The sequence below is a fragment of the Pelophylax lessonae genome (genome assembly GCF_965119305.1).
Source record: "Pelophylax lessonae genome assembly, chromosome: 4".
NCBI lineage: Eukaryota > Metazoa > Chordata > Amphibia > Anura > Ranidae > Pelophylax > Pelophylax lessonae.
The window spans coordinates 640,287,863-640,294,524 of NC_138771.1; the positions used below are offsets into that span (position 1 = coordinate 640,287,863).

The 6,662-nt window shown below is 50.1% G+C and overlaps 1 pseudogene across 1 annotated transcript; it reads left to right on the forward strand.

Moving 5' to 3' along the window:
* The first annotated feature begins 829 nt into the window (after positions 1-829).
* On the forward strand, positions 830-3,338 carry LOC309552903 (annotated as a pseudogene). The gene is made up of 2 exons: positions 830-1,160; positions 1,869-3,338. The product of its transcript is annotated as an uncharacterized misc_RNA (transcript).
* The last annotated feature ends 3,324 nt before the right edge of the window (positions 3,339-6,662 follow it).

Genomic DNA, 6,662 nt, shown 5'->3' on the forward strand with positions numbered 1-6,662 from the left:
CCTACCCTTCTCGAGGAGGTACACTCATCTGTCCTCCCAGTGGACCCACGGTCCCTCCTACTGGTCTGGGGGTGTCGATTGTAAGTCTGCGGGGGTAGCCATTCTTGTCAGGGGTAGTCGTTTCACGCTTGACTCCGTCCAGGAGCTCGTCTGTGGCCGTCTTTTGGTCGTAGACGGCTCGTGGGCGGGAGAGCCAGTTAGGCTCATCAACGTGTACGCCTCCCCAGATAAGAATGAGCGACTGGAGCTTTTCCAGACCCTGCGGACCCAACTCGTCACCACCAGGGCAGTAGTAATCGGCGGTGATTTTAACTGTCCGATTGAGGAGGATGGGCGCAGCTCCAGCATGTACGCAAAGCTCGACACCACGTCTAGGCTGCTCAAGGAGATGATTGCGGAGGCTCCCTTGAAGGACGCCGTGGGATCCATAGGGAAAGGTTCCGTGAACTATTCGTGGTGCCGTCCTGACGGATCTGTGCGTTCTAGGATAGACTTCGTGCTCACCTCCAAGACAGTCAGACATCGCGGGTTCTCCATGGTCCCCTGCTTCTTCTCTGACCACAGGGCCATTCACTTTCGGGGTGACCTGGGCGAGGGCTTTGCCCCCGGTCCGGGCTCCTGGAAGCTGAATGGTACCCTGCTGGGAAATGAGGAACTGCTGGAGGAACTCAGGGAGGCCTACATTACCTGGAAGGAGGACAAGAGGTTCTTCAGAAAGGTAAGCGACTACTGGGAGTTTGTGAAAGTCAAGCTACGCAGCTTCTTTCAGGCAAGGGGATGCCAGCAAGTGTGTGCCAGGAAGAGGGAACTCAGGAGACTGCAACGTCAGATGCAGTCCCTGCAGGACCTTCACCACTGCGGCTGGGACGTTAGGCAGGACCTGGAGGACACCAAGAAGAGCCTGAAAGGACACTTCGAGGAAGAATCCAGGCACCTCGTCTTCCGTTCCAAGGTGGAGAACCTTGAGAAAGGTGAGAAATGTAACTCTTTCTTTTTCAGGAAACTCCACTCAGGACACACTCCCTTGTCTGAGCTGCGGGACGAGACCGGAACACTCCAGAAGGGGAAGGAGGCTGTGATGCAAGTGGTCAGCGACTACTACACCAACCTCTACTCCCCGAAAGAAACAGATACGGCTGAGGCCGACAGGTTCTTGTCAGGTATCACTAACCAAATTGATCCTGCAGGTATGTCGGCAATCAACGCCCCCTTGGCGCTGGAGGAACTTCACTCTGCCGTCAGATCCTTTAGGCAAGGCAGGACCCCGGGCTGCGACGGTCTCCCAGCGGAGCTCTATGTAGCGCTGTGGGATCTCGTTGGCCCGGACCTGCTCGAGCTGTATGAGGAGATGGTGGTGGAGGGCACAATGCCTCCTTCGCTGAGGGAGGGGATGATCACGATTTTGTATAAGCGTAAGGGGGAGAGAGGGGATCTGAAAAATTGGCGTCCCATCTCTCTCTTGAACGTGGACTACAAAATCCTCGCCAAGGTTCTGGCCAACAGGCTGAAATCTGTCATTGGACAGATCATCCACCCGGATCAGACTTGTGGCATTCCTGGTCGCAGGATTGCGGACAGCCTTGCGCTTGTCCGGGACACGGTCCAGTACATTCGAGGCCGCCGTGTGCACGCGGCCCTGGTCAGTCTTGACCAGGAAAAGGCCTTTGACCGTGTCTCCCATGAGTTTATGTGCAGAGCTCTGCGCAGGTTTGGTCTTGGGGACATGTTTTGTTCGTATGTGAATGTGATGTATAATGACATTTGTAGTACGGTGTTGGTGAATGGCTGGAAAACTGACCCTTTCCCTGTTCTCTCTGGGGTCAGACAAGGCTGCCCTCTCTCACCTCTGCTTTTTGTTTGCTGTATAGAGCTCTTTGCCGAATGCATCCGACAGAACCCAGAGATCAGAGGGATCACCGCACCGGGACCGGACAGAAGGGTTGTCAAGTGCTCACTCTACATGGACGACGTAACGGTGTTCTGTGCTGATCAGCGCTCCATCGACTCGCTCGTCCAGACCTGTGAGGACTTCGGCAAAGCTTCAGGGGCAAAAGTCAACTGCGGGAAGTCAGAGATCATGCTCTTCGGAAAGTGGTTCCTGCCTTCTTCTGCATCCATCCCTTTCAGCATCAAGGCGGACTTCATCAAAATTCTTGGAGTTTGGTTTGGAGCTGAGGGCGCAGCCCTGAAGTCTTGGGAGGAGAGACTGTCCAAGATGAGACAAAAGTTTGGACTATGGAGCCTCAGAGAACTCACCATCGAAGGGAAAACACTGGTACTCCGCAGCGAGATCCTCCCTGTGTTGCAGTACCTCGCCCAGGCCTGGCCCCCCCGGGTCAACACCTGCAAGGCCATCACCAGGGCGGTGTTCCACTTCATCTGGGGCTCCAAGATGGACAGAGTGAAGCGAGCAGTCATGTTCAAGGAACCCCTCAAGGGCGGTAAGGGCGTGCCCGACATCGCAACGTTACTGGGGGTGTTCTTTGCCTGCAACTGCATCCGCAGAACTTTGATTGACAAAACTTCGGACTCTGGAGGCAACTCCATGTCCCGTTTTTTCCTCCTGCCTCTCTGGAGGTCCCTTGGATGGGACAAATGGGACAGCTCCATCCCCTACAACTGGGACACTCCTTGGTACTACTTGGACACTTTCAAGTTCATCAAGGAGCTGGGGCTGCATGGAGTTAAGCCCGACTTGTGGAAGCCAAAAACTATCTACAAGTTGATCAGAGCATCGGACATTACTGAGACTGTTCCAGGCCTCCCTTCAGCCACTTGCAAAGTGGTCTGGAGGAATGCTTCTTCAAAGAGACTCACCAACAGGCATAAAGATCTGGCGTGGATGGCTGTCCAGGGGGGTTTGCCACTCAGGACATTTATGCATGCCAGAAACTTGTGCAGATACAGGCACTGCCCCTTTTGTATCATCCATGAGGAAACGTCTTTTCACGTTTTCTGGGAGTGCTCATTTGCACAGAGCCTGTTGAGGGCCTTGGAACCTGAACTGAGAGACTTTGTTCCACAGACTGCCATCACACATTTTGCTGTGCTGAATGGACTTTTTCATGGAACTTTTTCCCAGGAGGACATTGACAACGCCTGGTGTTGTGTTGCTTTAAGGACGCTTTATGGTGCGCCAGAAAGCGCCTTATCCACCAGCGGGAGAGGATGTCCATTGAGGACTGTCGCAGACTGGTTCACAGTCTGCTCAGAGACTATAACCTAATGGATCTCATGGAGGAAGAGGAGGTCTGAAGATTTCCCCTTCCCCCACTCTCCCTTGTGTGTCTTTGTCCATTCAATAAAGCTTCGGGCCTGTGATTTCATTCCCCTCCCCTTACCCCTCTCTCCCACCCCCCATCACACCTGTTGCTTTTTTGAAATGTTTATTATTTGATATCGTTTAAGGAATGCAACGTATAGATAACGTATTTTTCAGTTTCATGCTTTAGGGGTATTGCGGCGTCATGCATGATGTGATGGCACGGGGTATCCTTACTCCGCACAACACATCAGGCATCATACCGCAGAATGAATGTATGTGATTGAATGTATTTATTAGTATGACCGGAAATGTATTGTAATGTAGTGTATTTATGCGCTGCGTCGCAGTACAGGGGAGAATGTACCCCGACAAAAGTATTGTTTTTTGTATATCTTTTATGCAAAATAAAGATTACATTTTCAACAAAAATTTGTTCTTATCCGTTGGTATGGACCTTGATGGTTGAATGGGTCCACCCCTATCAGTTTGAAGGGAGCGAAAAAAGCCAGTTTCGCCAATTTACAGTTAGTACTGCTCCTGGATGTGATTGGTAAGGAATGGCGGTGGGAGGACCTTTCCTCCTGGGTTGAATCTGGCCTTGCAAAAGGCTTGTCCCCAGTTGAAGGTAGGCTCTCCCTAAGCTGTATAAAATTCTGATGCCTCCTGGTAGGATGGGCTACACTGGGTCTGGCCGGGGGCCAGGTCTGAAAAAGCCTGTGGTGTATGTGCTCCTGGGGTGGCAGCCCAGGGGTGCCTCAATTCTCACCGGTGAGGGGCAGCTCACCTGAGTTTTTTGGCACCTTGGTCACTGCACCATCACACTTTTTCCGCACTTGGGACGGGCCTTTTGGCCAGCACCAGAGGAATTTTTTATTCCTGGCCGGGGGGCCTGTCAAGTTCTTGCACTTTGACACTACCCAGCACTTCTCCACTTCCCTTTTCCCCACTCTTTTTTCTTTGTTGTGTGTTCACGTTTGTCCCTTTTTTGTTGATCACTGCACGACCAGTATGGCGTAGGTCCTCGGGCCTGCACTGAACGTCTTGGGAGAGGGTGGATATGGCCTTCTGGCTTAGTTCACCCTCTCTCTTGGGGTCTCCCTTCGGAGGAGCCCCACCAAGTACTTGGGGTGGGATGTTTCGGCAGTCCCCCTGGAGAACGGGGTCTGCCTGGCTTCGGCTGGGCGGGCCATAGTGAGTACCTCAGTCCCCGTCAGGAGCTTCGCGCCCCGGGGGATCAGGGTCAGGGCACTTCCTCTTCGGAGGAGGGCTATGTGTACGCCTTGTGCACTTTTTGTGTGTCTCACGTTTTGCGTGTGTGCACTTTTTTATGCACCGGGTGTAAGTCTTTTGAGTGTGTTTCCCACACCACGGGCTTTAAAATAATAAAAAAAAAAGTAGGTGTATCAGCTGGGTTATTTCCTCTATCTTGCAGGGGTACAAACTCGAATTTCAAGAGTTCATGCATCCTCATTTTGTAAAGTCAAACCTACCTGCAGATTCTCTAAAAAGAAGATCTCTCATTCTAGCTCTGGAACATTTATGGTCCCAAAGAATTATTGCAGAGGTTCTGGAGGACAAAAGATTCTGGGGTTTTTACTCTAATCTTTTCATTGTCCCCAAGCCAAATGGAGATGTGAGACCTATTCTAGATCTCAAAGCTCTGAACAAGGTTTTTACGCTTTGCAGTAGAAAACCATCTTTTTCAGTTTGTGGCTCTGCCCTTCAGGTTGGTCACTGTTCCAAGAGTGTTCACAAACATCCTAGCTCAAGTATTGGCTGCTCTAAGGTCTCAAGGAATATCAGTGATAGGATATCTAGACGATCTATTGCAAATTACCCAATTGACTTTGGTTCTAAGCCGGGATGTGTTCCTGACAGTTCAGTTTTTAGAGCGTCTGGGTTGGATTCTGAACTTGGCAAAGTCAGCATTACAGCCAGTTCAGCATCTGGAATATCTGGGTTTCCTTGTAGACATAATACAGGCAAAGGTATTATTGCCAACAGGAAAGGTCGTAGACCTGAAGAATCTAGCTCAATCCGTAAGAAGAAAAAAGTATTCTTCTGTACGTTTGTGCACGAAGATATTAGGGAAGATAGTGTCCTCGTTCACAGCAGTTCCCTATGCTCAATTCCATCACAGACCTTTACAGAACAACATTCTGTCAGCATGGACCAAAAAGGTCCAGTCCCTAGATTGGTGCATGTCTCTGGTACCAAGAGTACGTCAGAGTCTAAGTTGGTGGTTATTAACTAGAAATTTGGAAAAAGGGGACTCCTTTCTTCCAGTAGTCTGGAAAGTAGTGACTACAGACACCAGTCTCTCCGGCTGGAGAGCAGTTCTTGAGGAAGCCATTGTCCAGGGAAAATGGTCATGGGTAGAAAAAAGCCTTCCCATCAATATCTTAGAAATCCAAGCAGTTTGTGAGGCTTTAAAGTGCTGGACACCCAGACTTTGCGGTTACCCTGTCAGGGTACAATCCGACAATGCCACGGCTGTGGCTTATATCAACTATCAGGGAGGCACCAAAAAGCAGTCAGCCCAAAGGAGGTGAATCTCATCCTATCCTGGGCAGAGACATTTGTTCCATGCCTATCAACGGTTTTCATTCCAGGAATAGAAAACTGGCAGGCAGACTTTGAGTCGTCATCAGATGTTTCCTGGGGGAGTGGTCCTTACACCCCAAGATCTTTGCATTGATCTGCCAATGCTTGGGGGGTTCCAGATGTAGATCTGTAGGCATCCTGGTTCAACAACATTTTGAATACATTTGTATCCAGGACCAGGGATCCACTCGCAGTCGGATTGGATGCCTTGGTGACTCAGTGGGAGGAGTTTTCCCTGATCTTTGCCTTTCCTCCGGTGCAGCTGCTGCCGCATCTTCTACGTAGAATTCAGGTATAGGGGAAACCAGTAATCCTGGTGGCGCCAGCATGGCCCAGGAGGTTTTGGTATGCACAAATTCTAAAATTGGCAGTGGCAAGGCCTTAGGTTCTTCCACCACGTCCGAAACTGCTCTCTCAAGGTCTGATATTCCACCCTGCTTTACAGTCTCTAAATTTGACCGCTTGGCTATTGAAGCCTTGATCTTGAAAGAGTGGGGTATATCTGGCCCTGCAATCTCTACCCTGATAAATACTGAAAAACCAGTCTCCATAGGCATTTATTACAGGGTCTGGAAATCTTAATTTCCTTGTGTGAGGCCAGAAAATGGCATCCCTGCAAATATATGATCAGGAGAATTCTAGCCTTCTTGCAAGTAGGGGTAAATATGAAATTAGCCTTAGGTACTATTAAGGGTCAAATTTCAGCCTTATCGTTTTTTGTTTTTTTTTAGAGACCGGTTGCTTTGCATTCCTTAGTCCAAACCTTTGTTTAAGGGGTGCTACGTATGCTTCC